Source organism: Symsagittifera roscoffensis, chromosome 3 (genome assembly GCF_963678635.1).
Source record: "Symsagittifera roscoffensis chromosome 3, txSymRosc1.1, whole genome shotgun sequence".
In the NCBI taxonomy this organism is placed as follows: domain Eukaryota; kingdom Metazoa; phylum Xenacoelomorpha; order Acoela; family Convolutidae; genus Symsagittifera; species Symsagittifera roscoffensis.
The window spans coordinates 51,273,983-51,296,654 of record NC_087064.1 but is presented as its reverse complement, the minus strand read 5'-3'; the positions used below and the strand labels follow the sequence as shown (position 1 = coordinate 51,296,654).

Genomic DNA, 22,672 nt, shown 5'->3' with positions numbered 1-22,672 from the left:
GAGTTTTAATTTCTTTCCTTTGTTACTCCTTCGTTTTTTCCTTTTTTTGATTTTCGTGGTTTAGAAGTTCGAAGACTTCTAAATTCCTCTAGTTTTTCTCCTTTTTGCATCTTGTCATTCAGCTTTTTGTTTTTACACCCTCTCTTCCTCCTGTAACATCGACTCCGCACTCTCGGTTTCATTGTCTTGCAACACATCGGTAGCCATTCTGACGCTTTTGGAGGCAGTCCTCCAATACCTCTGCTCTTCTACCCTTTGTTTGCTACAAAGTGGAGGGTCCATATTGGTTTCCCTATTTCTGCAGAAACTGTTGTGGAGGCACAACGTCACATTCGCTTCCAGATCTTCCTTCAACATTTCTTCTCTTTCTCTCCCGTCACAATCATCCGTTTACAATGTTCTCTTCACTGCGGTGGTCACTGCATTCCGATTCGTCACAAAAGCTCGTTTGAGCGCTTCTGACCCTATGACCATCTGATACGAACTGTAGATTCTGCTCTGCTTCAACATATGCTTTTTGGCATAATAGTACAACCATGTAGTCATGTTGGTTCTGAACCATGGCATCAGTTGTCTACTGGCCATATTTTTTTTCGTTTCATCGGGATATTCAAGATTTTGCACATTGTCTTAAGATGATCTAAGCTTTTAGACAATCAAGTTCCTCCAACTGTTCTTTAGTCGTTGCTTCTTGTCGATTTTCTCCTTCACGCATTCGAGACCCCCACACATAACTTTCTAGTTCACAGACTTTTGCGAGACAGCTTCCAGGTTTGAACCAGTCTTCCGGTCCCCCTTTATTCTCCCGGTTGCTCCTAGAGGCTGTTGTTATCAAGTTGAAGATGATGTTGAGGTTCTGCAATTTGCAATCTGTGTTTAATTCTCTTTGCACATCATGCGTCGCTCGTATTATAGAATCAGCATTTGGACCCGGGCACCATGATGGTTTCATTAACTCGCACACCACCATCAGGCTCGTCCTCAGTAACTCATCTGAGAAACCTAATCAAAATTTCACTGGGTTATCAGATTTTGGTATGGAAGGTGCAGTCGCCTTTTCTTCCAATAAAAAAACTAATTTGACTTGCTGACTGGCAATGCTTCTTATCTTTGAAGTTCTTGATGAACAGAGTCTGAGCAACACAGCTTGTTCGTAATCGAAGTAACAATCACATATGTCCTCATTGATGAAAGGATTGTATGCCATTCCAACAGTTCCAGACACATAAGGTATGACAATTTCTGATCGGTCCACAGTAATCACTGGACTTCAGCAGTGTCCCCATTGATTCTTTCGTGAGCCTAAGCTCGTTGCTTGAGAATCTACGGATTTCATCGATCTTCTTCAAGGGTTCTAATTCTACAGGTTTTTTTTATGTTCACCGCATTGGCTTGCTTTGATGAAAGTCTAATAGCGCTTGTAAGAGCAAGGTCTTTGCTAAATCACTGACTTTTCTTAGCATTTTCGCAGAAGTGTTCATTGCTGGCACGGACATTTGATCCAACATGAACCGGACGAAACAGAGAGCGTCTTTTTGTTTCGCACACGCTACTGCCGCTCCTTCACAGATCATTTGGTCTCTTAGACTCGTCATCGAGAGCGCCTTCTCTTTTTTTGACCTCTTCTTTCCTTCCGAGTCATGCTCTTTTATCGTCTTCCCGTCATCCGTCAAGCAAATCATCTGAGTTGCAACTCAGTTCTGACGTACGAAATTGCTATCAGAGCATGTATCTTCTGAGTAGTTTGCATCTCTTTTTCAAAGTGACTTAGTACTACTGCTCTCCAAGGTAAGCTCACCAATTGATCCACAGTTTCCGCCTGCATTTCTGAGGAAACTAGCGTTACAAACGCCATTTGCTTCATCGTCGTGCCCTGTATCATTTCTTCCAAGTAACCTTCCATGGCGCTTTTATTTTCTAGAGTGATCAGGTGTCCTCTAGCGGAGTTCCTGTACTCCATCATTTCCTCGTATCCACCGGCGGGTTTGTCAATCGTGACGGCGTCCAATACTGTCAATCGGTTGTACTCTTCTTGGGGTCAGCTGTCCTATGACGCTTCACTTTCTGTGATTCATGGCCGATGGTCTGAAATTGCGAAGGGTACTTTCACCACATTGGATGAATATTTCCTTTTCTAGGGTGGCTCCAGTAAGAGTGCAGTCAGTCCTCCCGGTCTCCTGTTCTTTTTCTTGTATGATGTTTTCATCAAAATGCTTTGAGGATACTGGTTGAGGATACTTGAGGATACGAGGATACTAGTTGCTAAACCCCTGTCATACAATCCCTTTCGTTTTTTTTGTGCTGGCGTCGTGATGGTTTTATTCGTACCTTCTCACTGACTGTCAGCAATGCCCTAGTTGCTGCCCATTCAGGGTCATCTCTAGACACTTCTCTTTCTAACAATCCACCCAGCATCCGAATCACTTCTTTATTCAGCAATCGGAGGCTGTTTATGTTCATACGCGAGAGTTCCTGTTGGTTCTTTCTTATCAAAATTTCTCACGTTTTCCTTCATCTGCTCGGGATAGCGGGTTAATTTTATCAACCCTACCAACTTTCCATGCGTGATCGCAATTAATGTCAGGAGTCCATCCAGTCGGAGACTTTGTATTCCTTCAGTGAGCAGCACTGCTGGTACTTTTATGAAATTTTTTGCTCCAAACGTCCCGAACAGTCCCAGGATCACTACGATAGAAAGTCCCGTGATGGCCTTAAGGAATTTCTGTATTAGATAGTGGGAGAGTACTGGGTAAATTTTTGCCAGGAAGGAGGCGGTCCCTCCCGCTCCCAACCCTTCCAACATGCTATATGTCCTCTGGAAACCTTCTTCTGCTCTCACATTCTGCGTCCAAAAAGCTTCGAGTGTTATCTGGCTCATCCAGTCTATGAACTCCACTGACTTCTCTCCCTCATTTTCCGCCAAATTCATTTCTCTTACTAGGTAAGCATGGATCTTCGTTTTCAACGTTGAGCCCGGCTCAAAAGCGTCTATGTACAATACTGTTATTCGAGGAGTCAAGTGCAGTCCCTTGTTTGCCTCCGGTTTCATTCGCAAAAGCATAGCTTCTAGGTGAACTTTTGTTTCTTTGGCGTTCTGCCTGTTGGGCCATCGAACTCCATTCCTCTGAACCACAGATTGTTAGACATTCTCACTATCACTTGATGATCATCGTCGATTCCTGGTTTCATTTTGAGCTGTCTGCTGAATTTTGACAGTTTCAATCCCAACACTTCATCCAACACTAGCATGTGTAGCGAATGGTCTTTGAATCCTCTCATAGCGTTTGAGATATCCGACCAGACTGCAGGCAATTCCAAACCCAACTGGCCTCAGATTCTTCGCCTTCACTCCGCGGTTTGGGGCAGGTATGGTCACATCATATCTCTCTTCTGAGAGTGACGCCATAATTGCATCCACAAATTTAAGTCCGACCGGGATTTGTGCATATCCCGGGGACAACACAAACACTGGCTTTGGCGTTATTTTCTGGAACCCGCCTTCCTTTACCACGTCCAAGAGCTCGCCCATGGACTCCAGAATGTCTTTAATTGCTGGCCAAAAAGCATCTTCCGCCATCACTAGCTCACTGAGTCTGCTCAGGAGACTTCTACAATGCAGGTAATCATCAATGCCGGCGAACACGATTGTGATCGGATTCATTTCGGTTTGTCGTTGAACCCCGATTGCCAATGATATGGATTGCATCCAATCCATGTCGGTTCCCGTCAACATTACTACATCGGGCCAGAACAGGAACTTAGATGTATACACGAAGACCGAGTTTGCAATCACTAATATCTTTGCCTTCCTCATCTTTGCTTTGTCGCACGCGGCGAAGATGGCCTCGTATATTCGGAAAATCAATTCATCATATCTTTCAGCTTCTAGAGTTACTTTTTTCGGATAGGCTTTTTCTTTCACATGAGCTGGAGGCGCTCGCACTTGTTTAATCATCTTTACATGTTGCCCCGTTGGTGCTGTACTTGTCAAAAATATCCCTGGTCTTTCCTATCTAGTTTGTTCACTGTGATGCATCCTCACATCTTGCAGAGGCCTTTTATTCATGGGACCCATGGTGTTGTCTAAGGGCAGCCCCTCAAGGACAGCAAACTTGTAGAGCCAGATTACGCACTAAGTTGTTCCACCTCACGAATTTTTCATTGTGCCTTCTACCTGTGGATGACTGCGTTCTTGTGCTCTTCGATATGGTGCCAACAATCAGAACCGCGAACCGCAACTTTGCCACACTGTGGTAGACAAGCCCACCAGCATTGCCAACCATTGGGCTTCTTCTGAGTCCGAGCTTCTGGGCACAATTTTTGCGCCTATTAGAATCATTATGTGCACTATTCTGCCTGGGTCCATCAACTCCACCATCCGATACACCTGGGCTACTGTGACACATTCGAATGCCATCACCATTGTGATCCATAAGGTTCTCAATTTTTCTAAATTTCTCACCAAACTATCGCCCAATATCAGATGCGACGTTCCAAGGGGTGGTTGCTGCATGTTCACTGCTGGAATCTAGGTTGATTGATTGAAACATGCTCGCATGTCCGTATCTGGGACTCCTGTGAAGCTGTTTTTAAATTGATTATTCTTCTGTATGTCAAATACATGCGATACTTTTTTCATTGGCAACTCCGTTATCTTGATGTCGGAGGTTTTTGCGATTTTTGCTAATCTAGTAACGGTAGCAGCTCCTGTTTTCTTCACTACTTCTGAGGAGAGCTCTAATCTGCCGGTATCCATTGATTGTTCCAATGATTGTTCCATTGGGTGCAGTCATTCCGAAACTTGGCACACCTCTGCTGGCCACAAGTCTGCCTGCGGCTTCCACCAGCTGCTGCATGGTTCTTTCCCCTACTGGATCAGCCAGGGTGTCACTTGGATCAAATATCGTTACTCTATTGGGTGCTGTTTGGATTTGCAAATTTGTCGCCTGTTTTAGTTCGCGAGGCGTCAGAAGCTCCACCGGGGGCTGCCCACGAGGAACACTCCCTGCGGGTAATGATCGTTCCAATGACGCCAATCGTAGTCGATCCGTTCGCTCCTTATTTTCCTGCCTCACGCGTTCTATCTCCTCTCCATGTTTCTCTATCTTTATCTTCTTCAGTTCAGAGCAAGGTTTTTCTAACTCGCTCCAGTTCGTCTTTCGTTTCGTTTAGATGTTCCATTGTTTCGTTCGTCTGCATTTCTTCTACAACTCTGAGTCTCTTGGCAGGCACCGCAACTTTCAACTAAGAGCTAGACTCATTTCCTGATGGAAAGCTTGATGTCTACTCCTCAGACCGGGCCTAGGCCTGGCTGGGAGAGGCATCTCTCCAGGTTGGTACGTCCGTGTGGTACCCACACCGGATTCGTGCGCCAAATCGCTTCCCGAGAGAGATCCATTTCTCCATCGCATAACACGCAGACTCGGGCGATCCAGCACTCCTTGCTTGCAAGGATGTTGGTCAGAGCAGCCGTTAAAATGGCCACCTCCGGATCATCCTGAGCACAATCTCCCCCCTCCCCCAGCAGCCTATAATCTCCAGTAGCTCGTCTATGACTGGCCCTACGTACGCCTCGGCCAAAACCGTCAATTTGTCGAAACTGACCATGTTGATTAATGAATTCGATAAGTTGATTTCACAAGGTTGAAGTTCAAAAATTAAATTGATCAACCCGGATCTAGAAATAATATCACGACTATCACATCTCTCAACATTGCTCCAAATTCAAATTAAAACAGGTTTAAAAACAGTCAGATAAAAAGATTTTGATCTTTGAAAATCAATTCAGTTCTAAATCCTTGAAATTTGATCTAAAATGGACAGTCCAAACTTTGGATCTATTCTTAAAGTAATTGTTTGAGTATTCGTGGTCACTAACTTTTTCAAACCCAAGATCCTAACAACTTAACACATCAACACAACACACATCCTACACTCGACCTACACTCAACCTATTTTCAAATAATGTTTCTTATGTATGAATACTTCAATATAGGTATCCGAAAAGATCGCATGTATCAGCGCATACAGCTCCCGAGGATGCAGTCGTACTCGGTTTCGATCGTACACCGGAAGCGAGAGTTCTTTCACTCCCCTCTCCACTAAGAAGTCTCTTAGTCTCATTAGGGACGGAGCCCATTTTTCAGGGTCCACGTGCTGCTTTTCTGTCGCCCTCGTCCTGAATCGTGACACTAGTTTCCCTTGGATCTGATGTCATTTCGTTCAATCACTCCAAGACGCGCAGGTTTGTTAGTCCTTGTTCGTACGACTTCTGCTGCTCGTCGTCAAGTTCCACTTCAGGTTTCGATCGATCATCGATCCATTCATTGTCTTGATCATCGACAATGTCTGTATTCTGTGACACGGGTATCTCATCTAGACCCACGAGGTCTTCACTTATCTTTTTCAGGTCTATCCTGTCCACTACGAAGTCGTCTTCACGAGGATTTCATTTCTTTGCGGTTCTTGTCTTTTCTTTTTGTCTTGAAGCATTGAAAAGGGAAGAAACGGTTCAGTGTTCTTGGTAACCTCTATCTGCTCGGGGTTTTCCCCGTCCTCTTGCGCATAGGGTCCGGTTTCCTCGTCCGTCTCAATTATTTCATTAGGATCCAGGTCCAGTGGCGGACTTCTTCCTTCTTTCAACACCTCAATACCATTGTTTTTTTCCCTGGTACTTTTCTCATCGACTTCGCAAGCACGTTCCATCATCAGGTAATCACCCTCATCCATGCTTTAAGGTATGCACCAGTCTTCTGTGGATTGGTTATGCGGTTTAATACTTTCAAAGTGCGCAGCTCGGCAGGTACTCAGTCTGTATAAACGTCCCTCTTGATGCACTTCCGCTATAATGAACGAACCCATCCACTTCTTCAAGAGCTTCTTCGTTCCTTTCGGTGGTATCAAGTTCTGAAAAACCAAACGTAGTGTCCTACCGAGTAAGCTTTAGCACCAGCTGCCTTCTTGTCAGAGCTTTTCCTCTGCGTCGCCTGAGCTTGTTGCGTATTGCGCCTACATAAATCGTACAGCTCCTGCTGACGTCTGGTTAAATCCCTTATATAGATGTCTGGCGATGTTTTTTTTCCTTCATAGTGTGTATAAAAGAAAATCAAAAGCGAAAATCATGTGCGGACTAATTCCTGTTGTGGAATTCTGCGATTTGTTATAAGCTCCCATCACTTGCGGCAGACATCTATCCCAATCAGTCATATATCGGGAACAATACACCCTCAACATCGACACCAGAGTCCAATTCTTTTACACCCTTTACACCCTTTTACACCCTTTTTACACTCTTTTACACCCTTTTTACACAATCATTTTCCCTCCTGACTGCTTCCTTCTGTGATAAAAGGCTCATCAAACCTTTTGATACCGCTATCATCTCTAGGTCATCTGCCGCGTTATCAAAGACTTTCTCACTAGGGAACAGGTGATGATCACTATCAGGGTCTTGAAATACTTCCCTATCCAAGTCTCTTGCTCGAGTCTCCGCCAGCAATGTGTGGATTGTCAACTCTGACCATTCTGATCCAGTGCTAGAGTTCTTGTCAGAGTATGTGTCAATCTCCGATTTCCTCGAGGTGTTGTCGACCGATGAGTCTGCCGTGAAACAAGTCTCAACGGCAGATTATGACATACAACAGCAACTCATCTATCTAAACTCCCCGGAAAAAACGTTGTCCGCCTGGTTTTGTCCATTTATGTATCTACATTCTCCAACATTCCACCTCTCGGACAAATTCTCTTGTTCCAGGCTTTTCGATTCGACTTCTACCAATTCTTGATCGGGCTCTTCGAAAGTGACAGTCTTCCTCTGAGTCCCGGTCTCCTGTTCTTTTCCCTTGAATGATGTTTTCATCAAAATGCTTTGAGAATACTGGTTGAGGATACTTGAGGATACGAGGATACTAGTTGCTAAACCCCTGTCATACAATCCCTTTCGTTTTTTTTTGTGCTGGCGTCGTGATGGTTTTATTCGTACCTTCTCACTGATTGTCAGCAATGCCCTAGTTGCTGCCCATTCAGGGTCATCTCTAGACACTTCTCTTTCTAACAATCCACCCAGCATCCGAATCACTTCTTTATTCAGCAATGATCGGCTGTTGTTGGGCCACCGGGTCCTTTTTGGATAAGATATTAATTTCTGCAGCTTTCTGCACTCGTAGACAGCGTGTCCCAAATCTCGTCAAGGGAAATGCTTCGTAAGTCTTGTTCAAAAACGAAAACCCTTCCGTGATTTCTGCCTCATTGGCTTGCTTCTTCTCCAATCTATCATACAAATGAGTTTACCTATTGAGGCTGTCAGCATTTTGGTGCTTGTCACGCTCGACTATCATATGTTAGCCATCCAACCTGGCTTTACAACGACCCATATAACTCTGGTTCATCGAGTAGGTCTTCAACCAGGAAAGCGCAGTTTTTCATAACATCATCTTGTTGCTCAATTTCATCTTCATGTCATTGATCTTGTCGATCAATATTTTCGATCTCATTGTTCCTTTTTGAGTTCTGGACAGGTACACAACTTCCTCCTTGCTTTTTTATTGCGTCGCCTTCATCGGAGAGTTAGCTTCACTTTCATCAGTGACCGAATCATTTAACAATCAGCTCACTCTCCCTTCACATTCGTCCAATTTGTCAAGGATTTCCAGCATCAGTCGTCTGTTAAGACCTGTCTTCAAAATGGACTGGGTCCCGTAGCCTTGCACTACTGTCCAGACTTCCTCCATGAAAGCAACTCTGTCCATCCCTCAGCCTGTTCTATTCTCATGATCTCTGTGGTGAACTTCCCACTCTTCTTCTGGCAGGGTATTCAAGAAATGTACTCGAACTGCGCCTTCTATTCTTCTCCTACGCGGCGACTCCGTTCAAAAATTTTCTGCAATGATTTTCGTCTTGCCAGGAGAGCTGCTCTCCGGCAAGTCATGAGTTATATCCAAAAAAGCTGAGGGAGATTCCAGCGTGGAAATTTCATCTTCTGCTGGTTCAGTCGTCCCTGCCAACGTTTCTGCTCCTACTTTGTCGTCGTCCGAGAAATTGAAGTCCAAGCTAGACGCACAACCCACTGAGGCTCCATCGTCGTCCCATCCCACTTGGTCCCGTTTGATTGGTTCTTTGGGTTGACGGTCTTCTTTATGCTCGTCGTCTCGCTTTTCAACCTTTCCTGACCCTGAAGGTCCTTGTTCGCGTTTGTCGTTTCGACTGAAAGCCTCGGCACGACTAGCTTACCAGCTGAATTGTCGTCGTTTTCTCCGTGTTTAATCTTAGCTTCCTCATAGCCGAAGGGCGCTAGAGCAGTTCTATTTAGCAGCTTGCCAGTTATTGCCAACTCTGGTCTCACATTCTTCACTTCAATGCGGCTTCTTGCAAGTCTGCCTTGCCTCTCATGATAGTTGGCGCCAGGTCCAACATGGCCCAATGTTCCTCGAATCTTCCTGGTTTCGGAGTGACCGCGTTTCTCATCCTTCTCCTCATCGAGTTATCCACATAGGCCAACTGCTTTTGTTGCAGCACGGCAGCATTTCTGCCTATGAAACACTGGTCTATCGGTTCAGAGAATTTCGCCATCCTTCTTTCGTTGCTATCGAAGGCTCTCAACCTGAGCAAGATCCACCGAAAAAAGGAAATTCAGGTATAACTTCTGGTAGTTTTTAGTAGTCACCCCAGTCTTCAGTTTCTTTTCTCACTTTCTGGTATGGAACTATTAAAAGAGGAATTCTAGTTATTTTGCCGTTCGGTCTGTCGTAGGGTCTCAAAATTCAGAGTTTTGGGAACCCTTTAATATGCACTCTATCCACTTTGCCCATTCAGTCACGGATGTGGTCATTGAAGTCCACTGCGGTCGTATCTGGCTCTGCTATCTTCGCGAACAGCAATTCCTCGCTCATCAATTCGCGTAGCAAACTCTACACGCATCAATTGAGTATGCTCCCGTCCACTGCTGAAATGCGGTTCAGGTGCAACACCGACCTTCTGTAGGCTTCCACCTTTGCGTCGGGGAATGAAAACGTCACTGCCGGACCGTATATTGTAGTCATAAACTCGCTGACTCCCCTGATCAGTGCTAAGGTGTCTGTCCTCAGAGCTAGGCTTAAATCAGTAAGTAGAGTTATGCCCTGCACATAACGTAGCACATCCTTTTCTTTTTCTATTGTCCCGTCTTCTCCTGTTCTAAAGTGATTCTGTTGTAGGAGTTATTGGATGAGAGTTTGTCTCAGATCCCGTATTTTAGTCCAGGATCCCCTAGACCTTTTCTTATCAAAATTTTTCATGTTTTCCTTCATCTGCTCGGGATAGCTGGTTAATTTTATCAATCATACCAACTTTCCATGCGTGATCGCAATTAATGTCAGGAGTCCATCCAGTCGGAGACTTTTTATTCCTTCAGTGAGCAGCACTGCTGGTCCTTGTATGAAATTTTCTGCTCCAAACGTCCCGAACAGTCCCAGGATCACTACGATAGAAAGTCCCGTGATGGCCTTAAGGAATTTCTGTATTAGATAGTGGGAGAGCACTGGGTAAATTTTCGCCAGGACGGAGGCGGTCCTTCCCGCTCCCAACCCTTCCAACATGCTATATGTCCTCTCGAAACCTTCTTCTGCTCTCACATTCTGCGTCCAAAAAGCTTCGAGTGTTATCTGGCTCATCCAGTCTATGAACTCCACTGATTTCTCTCCTTCATTTTCCGCCAAATTCATTTCTCTTACTAGGTAAGCATGGATCTTCGTTCTCATCGTTGAGCCCGGCTCAAAAACGTCCATTTACAATACTCTTATTCGAGGAGTCAAGTGCAGCCACTGGTTTGCCTCCGGTTTCATTCGCAAAAGCATAGCTTCTAAGTGAACTTTCGTTTCTTTGGCGTTCTGCCTGTTGGGCCATCGAACTCCATTCCTCTGAACCACAGATCGTTAGACATTCTCACTATCACTTGATGATCATCGTCGATTCCTGGTTTCATTTTGAGCTGTCTGCTGAATTTTGACAGTTTCAATCCCAACACTTCATCCAACACTAGCAGGTGTAGCGAATGGTCTTTGAATCCTCTCATAGCGTTTGAGATATCCGACCAGACTGCAGGCAATTCCAAACCCAACTGGCCTCAGATTCTTCGCCTTCACTCAGCGGTTTGGGGCAGGTATGATCACATCAAATCTCTCTTCTGAGAGTGACGCTATCATTGCATCCACAAATTTAAGTCCGACCGGGATTTGTGCATACCCCGGGGATAACACGAATACTGGCTTTGGCGTTATCTTCTGGAACCCGCCTTCCTTTACCACGTCCAAGAGCTCGCCCATGGACTCCAGAATGTCTTTAATTGCTGGCCAAAAAGCATCTTCCGCCGTCGCTAGCTCACTGAGTCTGCTCAGGAGACTTCTACTATGCAGGTAATCATCAATGCCGACGAACACGATTGTGATCGTATTCATTTCGGTTTGTCGTTGAACCCCGATTGCCAATGATATGGATTGCATCCAATCCATGTCGGTTCCCGCCAACATTACTACATCGGGCCAGAACAGGAACTTAGAGGTATGCACGAAGACCGAGGTCGCAATCACTAATATCTTTGCCTTCCTCATCTTTGCTTAGTCGCACGCGGCGAAGATGGCCTCGTATATTCGGAAGTTCAATTCATCATATCTTTCAGCTTCTAGAGTTACTTTTTTCGGATAGGCTTTTTCTTTCACATGAGCTGGAGGCGTTCGCACTTGTTTAATCATCTTTACATGTTGCCCCGTTGGTGCTGTACTTGTCAAAAATCTCCCTGGTCTTTCCTATCTAGTTTGTTCACTGTGATGCATCCTCACATCTTGCAGAGGCCTTTTATTCATGGGACCCATGGTGTTGTCTAAGGGCAGCCCCTCAAGGACAGCAAACTTGTAGAGCCAGATTACGCACTAAGTTGTTCCACCTCACGAATTTTTCATTGTACCTTCTACCTGTGGATGACTGCGTTCTTGTGCTCTTCGATATGGTGCCAACAATCAGAACCGCGAACCGCAACTTTGCCACACTGTGGTAGACAAGCCCACCAGCATTGCCAACCATTGGGCTTCTTCTGAGTCCGAGCTTCTGGGCACAATTTTTGCGCCTATTAGAATCATTATGTGCACTATTCTGCCTGGGTCCATCAACTCCACCATCCGATACACCTGGGCTACTGTGACACATTCGAATGCCATCACCATTGTGATCCATAAGGTTCTCAATTTTTCTAAATTTCTCACCAAACTATCGCCCAATATCAGATGCGACGTTCCAAGGGGTGGTTGCTGCATGTTCACTGCTGGAATCTAGGTTGATTGATTGAAACATGCTCGCATGTCCGTATCTGGGACTCCTGTGAAGCTGTTTTTAAATTGATTATTCTTCTGTATGTCAAATACATGCGATACTTTTTTCATTGGCAACTCCGTTATCTTGATGTCGGAGGTTTTTGCGATTTTTGCTAATCTAGTAACGGTAGCAGCTCCTGTTTTCTTCACTACTTCTGAGGAGAGCTCTAATCTGCCGGTATCCATTGATTGTTCCAATGATTATTCCATTGGGTGCAGTCATTCCGAAACTTGGCACACCTCTGCTGGCCACAAGTCTGCCTGCGGCTTCCACCAGCTGCTGCATGGTTCTTTCCCCTACTGGATCAGCCAGGGTGTCACTTGGATCAAATATCGTTTCTCTATTGGGTGCTGTTTGGATTTGCAAATTTGTCGCCTGTTTTAGTTCGCGAGGCGTCAGAAGCTCCACCGGGGACTGCCCACGAGGAACACTCCCTGCGGGTAATGATCGTTCCAATGACGCCAATCGTAGTCGATCCGTTCGCTCCTTATTTTCCTGCCTCACGCGTTCTATCTCCTCTCCATGTTTCTTGTTGCAATCCTCAAACTATCTCCTCTACATATCTCTATCTTCTTCAGTTCTGAGCAAGGTTTTTCTAACTCGCTCCAGTTCGTCTTTCGTTTCGTTCAGATGTTCCATTGTTTCGTTCGTCTGCATTTCTACTACCACTCTGAGTCTCTTGGCAGGTACCGCAACTTTCAACTAAGAGCTAGACTCATTTCCTGATGGAAAGCTTGATGTCTACTCCTCAGACTGGGCCTAGGCCTGGCTGGGAGAGGCATCTCTCCAGGTTGGTACGTCCGTGTGGTACCCACACCGGATTCGTGCGCCAAGGGCGATCCAGCACTCGGGCGATCCAGCACTCCTTGCTTGCAAGGATGTTGGTCAGAGCAGCCGTTAAAATGGCCACTTCCGGATCATCCTGAGCACAATCTCCCCCCTCCCCCAGCAGCCTATAATCTCCAGTAGCTCGTCTATGACTGGCCCTACGTACGCCTCGGCCAAAACCGTCAATTTGTCGAAACTGACCATGTTGATTAATGAATTCGATAAGTTGATTTCACAAGGTTGAAGTTCAAAAATTAAATTGATCAACCCGGATCTAGAAATAATATCACGACTATCACATCTCTCAACATTGCTCCAAATTCAAATTAAAACAGGTTTAAAAACAGTCAAGTAAGAAGATTTTGATCTTTGAAAATCAGTTCAGTTCTAAATCTTTGAAATTTGATCTAAAATGGACAGTCCAAACTTTGGATCTATTCTTAAAGTAATTGTTTGAGTATTCGTGGTCACTAACTCTTTCAAACCCAAGATCCTAACAACTGAACACATCAACACAACACACATCCTACACTCGACCTACACTCAACCTATTTTCAAATAATGTTTCTTATGTATGAATACTTCAATATAGGTATTCGAAAAGATCGCATGTATCAGCGCATACAGCTCCCGAGGATGCAGTCGTCCTCGTTTTCGATCGTACACCGGAAGCGAGAGTTCTTTCGCTCCCCTCTCCACTAAGAAGTCTCTTAGTCTCCTTAGGGACGGAGCCCATTTTTCAGGGTCCTTGTGCTGCTTTTCTGTCGCCCTCGTCCTGAATCGTGACACTAGTTTCCCTTGGATCTGATGTCATTTCGTTCGATCACTCCAAGACGCGCAGGTTTGTTAGTCCTTGTTCGTACGACTTCTGCTGCTCGTCGTCAAGTTCCACTTCAGGTTTCGATCAATCGTCGATCCATTCCTTGTCTTGATCATCGACAATGTCTGTATCCTGTGACACGGGTATCTCATCTAGACCCACAAGGTCTTCACTTATCTTTTTCAGGTCTATCCTGTCCACTACGAAGTCGTCTTCACGAGGATTTCATTTCTTTGTAGTTCTTGTCTTTTCTTTTTGTCTTGAAGCATTGAAAAGGGAAGAAACGGTTCAGTGTTCTTGGTAACCTCTATCTGCTCGGGGTTTTCCCATTCCTCTTGCGCATAGGGTCCGGTTTCCTCGTCCGTCTCAATTATTTCATTAGGATCCAGGTTCAGTGGCGGACTTCTTCCTTCTTTCAGCACCTCAAAACCATCGTTTTTTCCCTGGTGCCTTTCTCATTGACTTCGCAAGCACGGTACATCATCACGTTATCACCCTCATCCATGCATTAAGGTATGCACCAGTCTTCTGTGGATTGGTTATGCGGTTTAATATTTTCAAAGTGCGCAGCTCGGCCGGTACTCAGTCTGTATAAACGTCCCTCTTGATGCACTTCCGCTATAATGAACGAACCCATCCAGTTCTTCAAGAGTTTCTTCGTTCCGTTCGGTGATATCACGTTCTGAAAAACCCAAACGTAGTGTCCTACCGAGTAAGCTTTAGCACCAGCTGCCTTCTTGTCAGAGCTTTTCCTCTGCGTCGCCTGAGCTTGTTGCGTATTGCGCCTACATAAATCGTTCAGCTCTTGCTGACGTCTGGTTAAATCCCTTGCATAGACGTCTGGCAATGTTTTCTTTCCTTCATACTTTGTTTAAAAAAAATCAAATGCGAAAATTTTTCATGTCCAGTCAACATCATGTGCAGACTAATTCCTGTTGTGGAATTCTGCGAACTGTTATAAGCTCCCATCACTTGTGGCAGACATCTATCCCAATCAGTCATATATCGAGAAAAATACACACTCAACATCGACACCAGAGTCCGATTCTTTTACACTAAGCCGTTCGTTTGGGGATCATACGTCGTGGAATGAGCCTGAGCTACTTGAGAACGTCTCATGAACTCTTTAGTAAGTTCTCCTACAAAAGCTGTTCCATTATCCGATTGGAATGTCATTGGACATCCCTGTCTTGCTTTCCAACTATTGATCAAATGATCGCATGTCTTTTCGGCTAAGGCAGTTATTAAGGGTACTGCCTCTGCATAGTTTGTGAAGTGATCGATCATCACTAGAGCCTGATTGTAGCCACTGTCATATATATCTTCTGGTGATCGATCTGCACCACCTCATTGAACTCGGACGACCCGATTGACTGCAATGGGAATCGTAATTTTCTAGGATCTTTCAACTGTTGGCATGACAGACATGCTGTCACCCACTTCTCGCATGCCTTTTTCGCTACAGGCCATTCGAAGCGTTTCAAGATCCTCTGGTATATTTTATCGATTCCTTGAAGGCCCATCTGATCATGTGACCTGAATGAAAGATCTTTTTGATAGAATTGCGGCAACGTATAGCGTTGTATTTGTACAGGACCTTGTTCTCTTCTCTTCTTTTGCAAGCAACAATCCCATCCTTGTTCAGATATAATCTTCCCTTTTTCTGCATTTAGTATTGTCTCAAGATTCGGTAAATATCCTCTTCCAGATCTCCTTTGTCCGGTTGTCTGGTGCCCCATTTTCGATCCACCTTTTCAAGTTACTTGTCATGCGTTTATTTCTCTGCGGTCCTACTAAATCCGAGAGTCTGTATCTCGTTTTCATGACCCTCAAGTAACTGTTTAGCTCACCCGGCTCATGCGCGTCATCTTCCGTCTTAACACACCAAATCTTTGCCAATGGATTTTTCTCTTGTCTGAACGGTTGAATATCCCTCCTGACGGCTTCCTTCTGTGATAAAAGGCTCATCAAACATTTTGATACCGCTATCATCTCCAGGTCAACTGCCGCGTTATCAAAGACTTTCTCACTAGGGAACAGGTGATGATCACAATCAGGGTCTTGAAATACTTCCCTGTCCAAGTCTCTTGCTCGAGTCTCCGCCAGCAATGTGTGGATTGTCAAATCTGACCAATCTGATCCAGTGCTAGAGTTCTTGTCAGAGTGTGTGTCAATCTCCGATTTCCTCGAGGTGTTGTCGACCGATGAGTCTGCCGTGAAACAAGATTCAACGGCAGATTATGATGTACAACTTCAACTCATCCATCTAAACTCCCCGGAAAAAACTTTGTCCGCCTGGTCTTGTCCATTTACGTATCCACTTTCTTCAACATTCGACCTCCCGGACAAATTCTCTTGTTCCAGGTTTTTCGATTCGACTTCTATCAATTCTTGATCGGGCTCTTCAAAAGTGACAGTCTTCTTCTGAGTCCCGGTCTCCTGTTCTTTTCCTTTGTATGATGTTTTCATCAAAATGCTTTGAGGATACTGGTTGAGGATACTTGAGGATACGAGGATACTAGTTGCTAAACCCCTGTCATACAATCCCTTTCATTTTTTTTGTGCTGGCGTCGTGATGGTTTTGTTTGTACCTTCTCACTGACTGTCAGCAATGCCCTAGCTGCTGCCCATTCAGGGTCATCTCTAGACACTTCTCTTTCTAACAATCCACCCAGCATCCGAATCACTTCTTTATTCAGCAATGAGAGGCTGTTTATGTTCATACGCGAGAGTTCTTGTTGGTTCAGGTTCGAACCTAGCAACAGATCCAAGGCCACTTTTGGGTAAGATATTAATTTCTGCTGCTTTCTCCACTGGTAGACAGCGTGTCCCAAATCTCGTCAATGGAAAGTCTTTTTTTCCAAAAACGAAAATCCTTCCGCAATTTCTGCCTCATTGGCTTGCTTCTGCTCCAATCTATCATACAAATGAGTTTACCCATTGAGGCTGTCAGCATTTTGGTGCTTGTCACGCTCGACTATCACATGGTAGCCATCCAACCTGGCTATACAACGACCCATATAACTCTGGTTTATCGAGTACGTCTTCAACCAGGATAGCGCTCTGTTATCCTCAGGCAATTAAGATAGTTTTTATCTTCATCGGGATTTAATTGTACAACATTGTGACTATTTTCTGATCCATATGGTACTGCTGTGTCCCAAAAATATGTTCGTCTTGAGAGTGTATCAACAAAATATACTCTATTTTAGTAGAATTTTCGGATTCCTTTGTAACATCGTTTATCTTCAAAAACGTATAAAGGTGATATTTTTTTGGTACAAGTCAATACTTTAAAATGTTTCCTTCATAATCAATGAAATTTGATCTATTTCCGGATAATAAATATCCTGCATATGGTATTTTTAGAACTGCTAGTGCTAGTGACTGTAGAATATGTGTTCTTTCAAGTTCACATAATTGGTGTAGTGTTTCTAGGTCTGAAAGGGATATTTCTTGAAAAATTCTGCTTCCTATTTAGTCTTGTTTCATATCTAAATCTATATCCTAATGAATTGCCCCAAAATATGTGCCATTCATAAGTGATAGTTCTTGTAATCGTGTGCTTTCTGTGTCTTGTGGTTTTAATTTTCCACCGATTCGTCCTGTGCTTTTTTGAAATTTTACCGAAACGTAGGGATTTTCGTCGGTAATTGAGTGAGATGTGGCCATCGGGCTTACGATTAAATGTCCTGTATTCATGTCAAAACCATTTTCGTATTCGGCAAGAATTTCTGAATACTGTGTTTTATAAATTGGCTTGTTGTATTTACATGCAAGTTCCGTTTCCGGGTATATTTGAAATCGTGTAATTTATTTTCTATATTGTGGATGTTTCTACATTTATGGTTCATAGATCTAAGTTGATTGGGATTTATTTCTTTATATGGAAATGATTCAATAAAATATTTAGGGTTAAATTAGATCATTCTAGCGTGTACTTTCGCTACTTGAGAAACTGTGCAGGTTTCTTTTGGAAACCATACAATGGTTGTTTGTGTTCGTGTTGTAGGATTGCAATATCCTTGGTAATTTTTCCAAGGGAGTCTAATACCTTGGAAAAGAATTGTGTCGTCTTTTAAGTCGCCTGTAAGTTGTACTTTTTCTAGTTGTATTTTCCAATCAAAAAACATTATTTCTTGATATCCTTTATTTTTCGTGTCTGCTTTGCATTTTCAGGGATTATTTGTTCCTATGTGGGGTATCCAATGTTTATCATGAAGATCATATATTGATCTTCCGTGTACTCCAAGGAAAGGGAATTTCGTATCTAGTCTTATGTGGCCTTGGTGTTTTTCAAGTTCTGCTTGATTTACAAGTTTTCTGTTTGTTCCTTCGTTTGATGTTAAGTTGAGTCGCTTTAATTCGTTTTTACGGTCTTGAGTGATGAGATGTAGTAATCTTTCCATATTACTTTGATAGAAAGATTCGTGATCCAATCTATTTTTATTTCCGTTTGAAACTTGTGAACAATGTACTTTCTTTTCGGAAAATGTTGCTTATTTGTATGCTGTTAGTGTTGTCGCTCGTGCTTTTGAGTATAATGTAGCTATTATGTTTGTTGTTTCTATAGCTTGTGGTTTGGATTCACATTGTGTGACTTGATTGATAGCATTTTTGGGTAGTATTTTTTGTTCACAACCGTAGTGTGTTATTAATAAATCTTGGGGTCCTGTGCCAGGAGAAGGATTTTGATTTGGTTCGGAAAAAATGAGAAAAAGGAGGTAGTGAAATGTGAATATCTTTAAAATATGCATGTTGATGACAATCCTGAATATGGATTATAAAAGGTTATGTATCCGATTGTCTTTTATGTATATCTATCGTATTTATATTTTATTTCTGTTGTTAGAAATGGGGGAGGTAAAGAACGAACTGTGAAATTTGGTGGGTCTAATGGAAATGGACAATGTTATTTAGTCTAACTGTAATTTCGATTTTTAGTGTGAGACTGTTTTGTTGTAGTATTTGGATGTTATGTTCTTGTATATCTTTTTGAATATCGTGTCGATATTGTAATCTGTTTAATGCCCAGTTGTGTAGTCTATTTCTTTCTTGATGTTTACCAAATAATTGTGGGGGTGCTACGAATGTATTCCAATCCAATCGTAGTGGTATATTTTGAGATGATTGTTCTTGATATCGTGAATCAAGGTTGGTAGGGAAGTTTAGGGGAAAAGTTGATGGTGATATTTGGCTTAAAGAGGGTGTTGAGGGAAGAAAAAGTGTTTCGGGTAATGTAGATAGTGTTGTATCGAATGAAGCGTCTTAGTTAAGGTGGTGTATTTCTACTAAGGGTATCAGGTAGTGCAAGGTTTTTTGCTGCTGTCAATACTATGTGTAAGTTTGGAAATTTCATTAGGATTAGTTGAAATCTATAAACTCTATAGTTTGGATTTGATTTTTGTGTAAAAAATATTATGATAGGTTTATGGTCTATAAACAAAATTGTTGGATTTTTGGATCGAAATATCAAAAAATTATATTCTGTTGAGGTATGTATGTTAGCTGTGCACTCTCTCATAAGGGTAGAGAGTCGTAATTCAGCTTGTGTAATTAGGCGAGAGTTTGTGATATAAGTTTCATCTTATTTGTTCCACTGTTGGAACTGCTGGATTGTAATAATGCTGCTCCGATGTCAAAAAATGAAGCATCGCGCATTGTAAAAAATGGTTGATTTGGATCTGGGATTGTATTTGAAGTCTGTTCAGTGAGAAGTTTTTTGATTTCTTCAAATCGTTTTTGATGTTCTGTTGTCCATTCAAAGTTATTTTGTTGTCGAAGAGTGTTGTAAAATGGTCTTAAGTACAATTGCATTTTATATACGTATTTACTTAAGAATTTTAACATTCCAAAAATTTCATGTATTTTCTTCTTATTTGTTGGTGGTTGAAGTTTTTGAATTGCATCAATTCGTGATTTCAGTGGGGTTATAGTGTCTTTTTCTATGATGTGTCCAAAAAATTTTTCGCGTGTCAAGAAAAAATGTGATTTATCTGGGGCTGCTTTCATGTTTTCGTTCTGTAAAATTTGATAATTTTTTTCTAGATGACTGACATATATCTAGTATTGTAAAATATTATTCACTCTGTATGCTACTTCTTTTGTGGGAGAAGTTGTTGCATTAGTTTCGCAATATCCTAAGAGTCCTAAGGGTAAGGTGATTTTGTATGGTGAATTGTTATACTTTTGTAGAGAAATAATATCGGAGTTTGAGTTTTTCATGTATTTTATGGATGAAATGGTTAATCTAACAAATTTGTGAATTGGTCTAAATTCAAAGTCTGACATATGTTGTCAATTTTAATTTTTGCCGTACTGGTGAACTTGTTTTTATCGGAAATTCATAAATATAACCTGATAGTGGTTTGAGATGTTTTCTTTCTTTATTATAGATGGGATAAAATTTTGAAAAGAATGGTGGTTAATTGTTCAAACTTTGAAAGAATGTTAAAGCGGTGTTCTGCATTTTTGTATATTTATCTTTTATTTTAATTTTACTATGTAATATATTAATTAAAGGTATATACTTTGTGATGAATGAAATGTTAATAAAATTGTGTTTTATATCTGTGATATAGAATATTCGTTTAATTGGTTTATTGAGAATTTTTTTTTGTTCCATTGTTTTAGTGGGAACAAGGAAAAATTGAATTTTTCCATAATTTGTTAGGGTTGAGCCTTGTGCTGTTGCTAGTCTACTTTTTGTTTTTATGGGTGTTAGGCTTGGGTGTAGGATTTTGATTTCATCCCAAGTTGGAATTTTTATGATATTTGATTCTGCTCCAGAGTCAATTAAAAAATCCATTTCAAGGTCTGGTGGTTGAAAATCCTTACTTTTTGGATTTTCTACGAGAAAGGGAATTGTCCAAATTTTTTCATTTGGTGGTTTTTTGGTATATTTTGGTAAATGTGATTTGTACCAGAACATGGTGTTTGTTTTTTTTTCAGGTTGTCGTGATGTTGTTACTTCATTTACTATTTTTCTATTGGTATGTTTTTACTTTTAGGTCTTGTATGATAATCTAAGAGTAATTCCGATTGATTTTCGTAACTTTGTGAATGAAAAGGTTGTTCGTATGTAACGGGTTCATAATCATTTTCAACTTCTATCATGTTGACTAAAAGTGTGTTTTCTATATCACTGTCACTGTCTGTGGCTTCACAGTTTATGTGATTTAATTGTAACTCAGTAGTCTCTATGTTATCAAAACCAGGGGGGGTCTGAATTTGTTTCATCGGTTGTTTGTGCTTGATTAGTTTGTCTCTGATGTTTTGGTGTATTACTTCTATATTTGTTTAGAGAATCTGGATAACGTGTGTTATTTCTATGAGGTGATTGAGAGTAGTTTCTTTGTCTATTGTAATAGGTTGAATTCCTATTTTGTGAATTATCTCAAGATCTATTTTGATAATTGTTATAATTTGATCTTTGGTGATTTGATCTACTGTTTGAGTAATTTCGTGATCGATTATTATATTGCTGATTTCGATTATTTGAGTAACTTCTGTTCCTATTGTTGGAATAATTTCTGTGTCTATGGTATGATGAGTTTCTTGATCTATCAATTCAATAGTGTTTATTCCTAGGGTGTGAATGGGAACTGGTATCAAACGAGTAATTCTGTCTGTTTGAGTTTGATCGGGAATAATCATTTTGGTAATGGTTATTTGTACTGTGTGATCGTCTATATCAATTTTGTGAGGGATTTCGCGAAACGTTTTTTTTAACTGGTGATCTACCTCTGTAGTTTGAATTATAAAGTGATTGATTTCGTGATTGTTTTGAGCTATTTGGTAGTGGTTTTCCAGAACTATTGTTACTATGAATGTTTTTGTTTGGTAGATTTTGGTCTTTTTTCATGTATTGATAGAATGATTTATTTGGTTCTTTGTATTTTTGTGGTTTATTTTGATTGTCTTGCAAAAGTTACACTATTTTTTAAATGATGATTTACCTTTAAAATTTGGGTTTTCTCATATATATTTAGGATTATGGTGATTTTGCGGATAAATCTGTGTCTGACTTATGTAAATTATTTATTTGTGTTGTTGTTGTTTGAATTTTTTTAACGTACTGTAGTTTGAGATTTTCTGTTTCTTCTAGTTTCATAGTGATTTCTGCTTGTTCTAGTTTATCTACTAGTTTTCTAAAATCTAATTCTGGTTCTCAAATTGAGAAATTATGCGATGCTCTCTTTTTAATTGCAATTTTTCGAGGTGTTAGAGTCATCATTAAAATTTCTGTCCTTTTTTTGTTTTTATAATCATGAGTATTTTGTGAATATGCTTTTTGGACTAGCGTTTCGATACTTACTGCAAGTTGTTTGATCGTTTTATTTGGTAGTCTACGAATTTCATTGATGTTGTTTGTTTGTTCTTGAATCAAACATTTTTGAAAATTTTTTTTTGTGAATCTTTTCCAATCTGATTTTATTTCTATAGGTAAAACTGAAAACCATTTTTGAGCTGCGCCATCAAGTGTGGTTTGAATTAACGTCGTCATAGGACCTATTCCATAAATACGCCACTTCACCAAAATTGGATACATAGACGTACAGCGTTAAATCAAACCACACTTGATGGCGCAGCTCAAAAATGGTTTTCAGTTTTACCTATAGAAATAAAATCAAATTGGAAAAGATTCACAAAAAGTTTTCAAAAATGTTTGATTCAGAAAGAAAC

At 41.6% G+C, this 22,672-nt stretch overlaps 1 protein-coding gene across 4 annotated transcripts in view; it reads left to right on the top strand.

The window, feature by feature from the left end:
• Nucleotides 1–22,672, top strand: part of LOC134842648 (multiple epidermal growth factor-like domains protein 10) — a 185,935-nt gene that overhangs the window by 148,891 nt on the left and 14,372 nt on the right. The gene's annotated exons all lie outside the window — the stretch shown is intronic.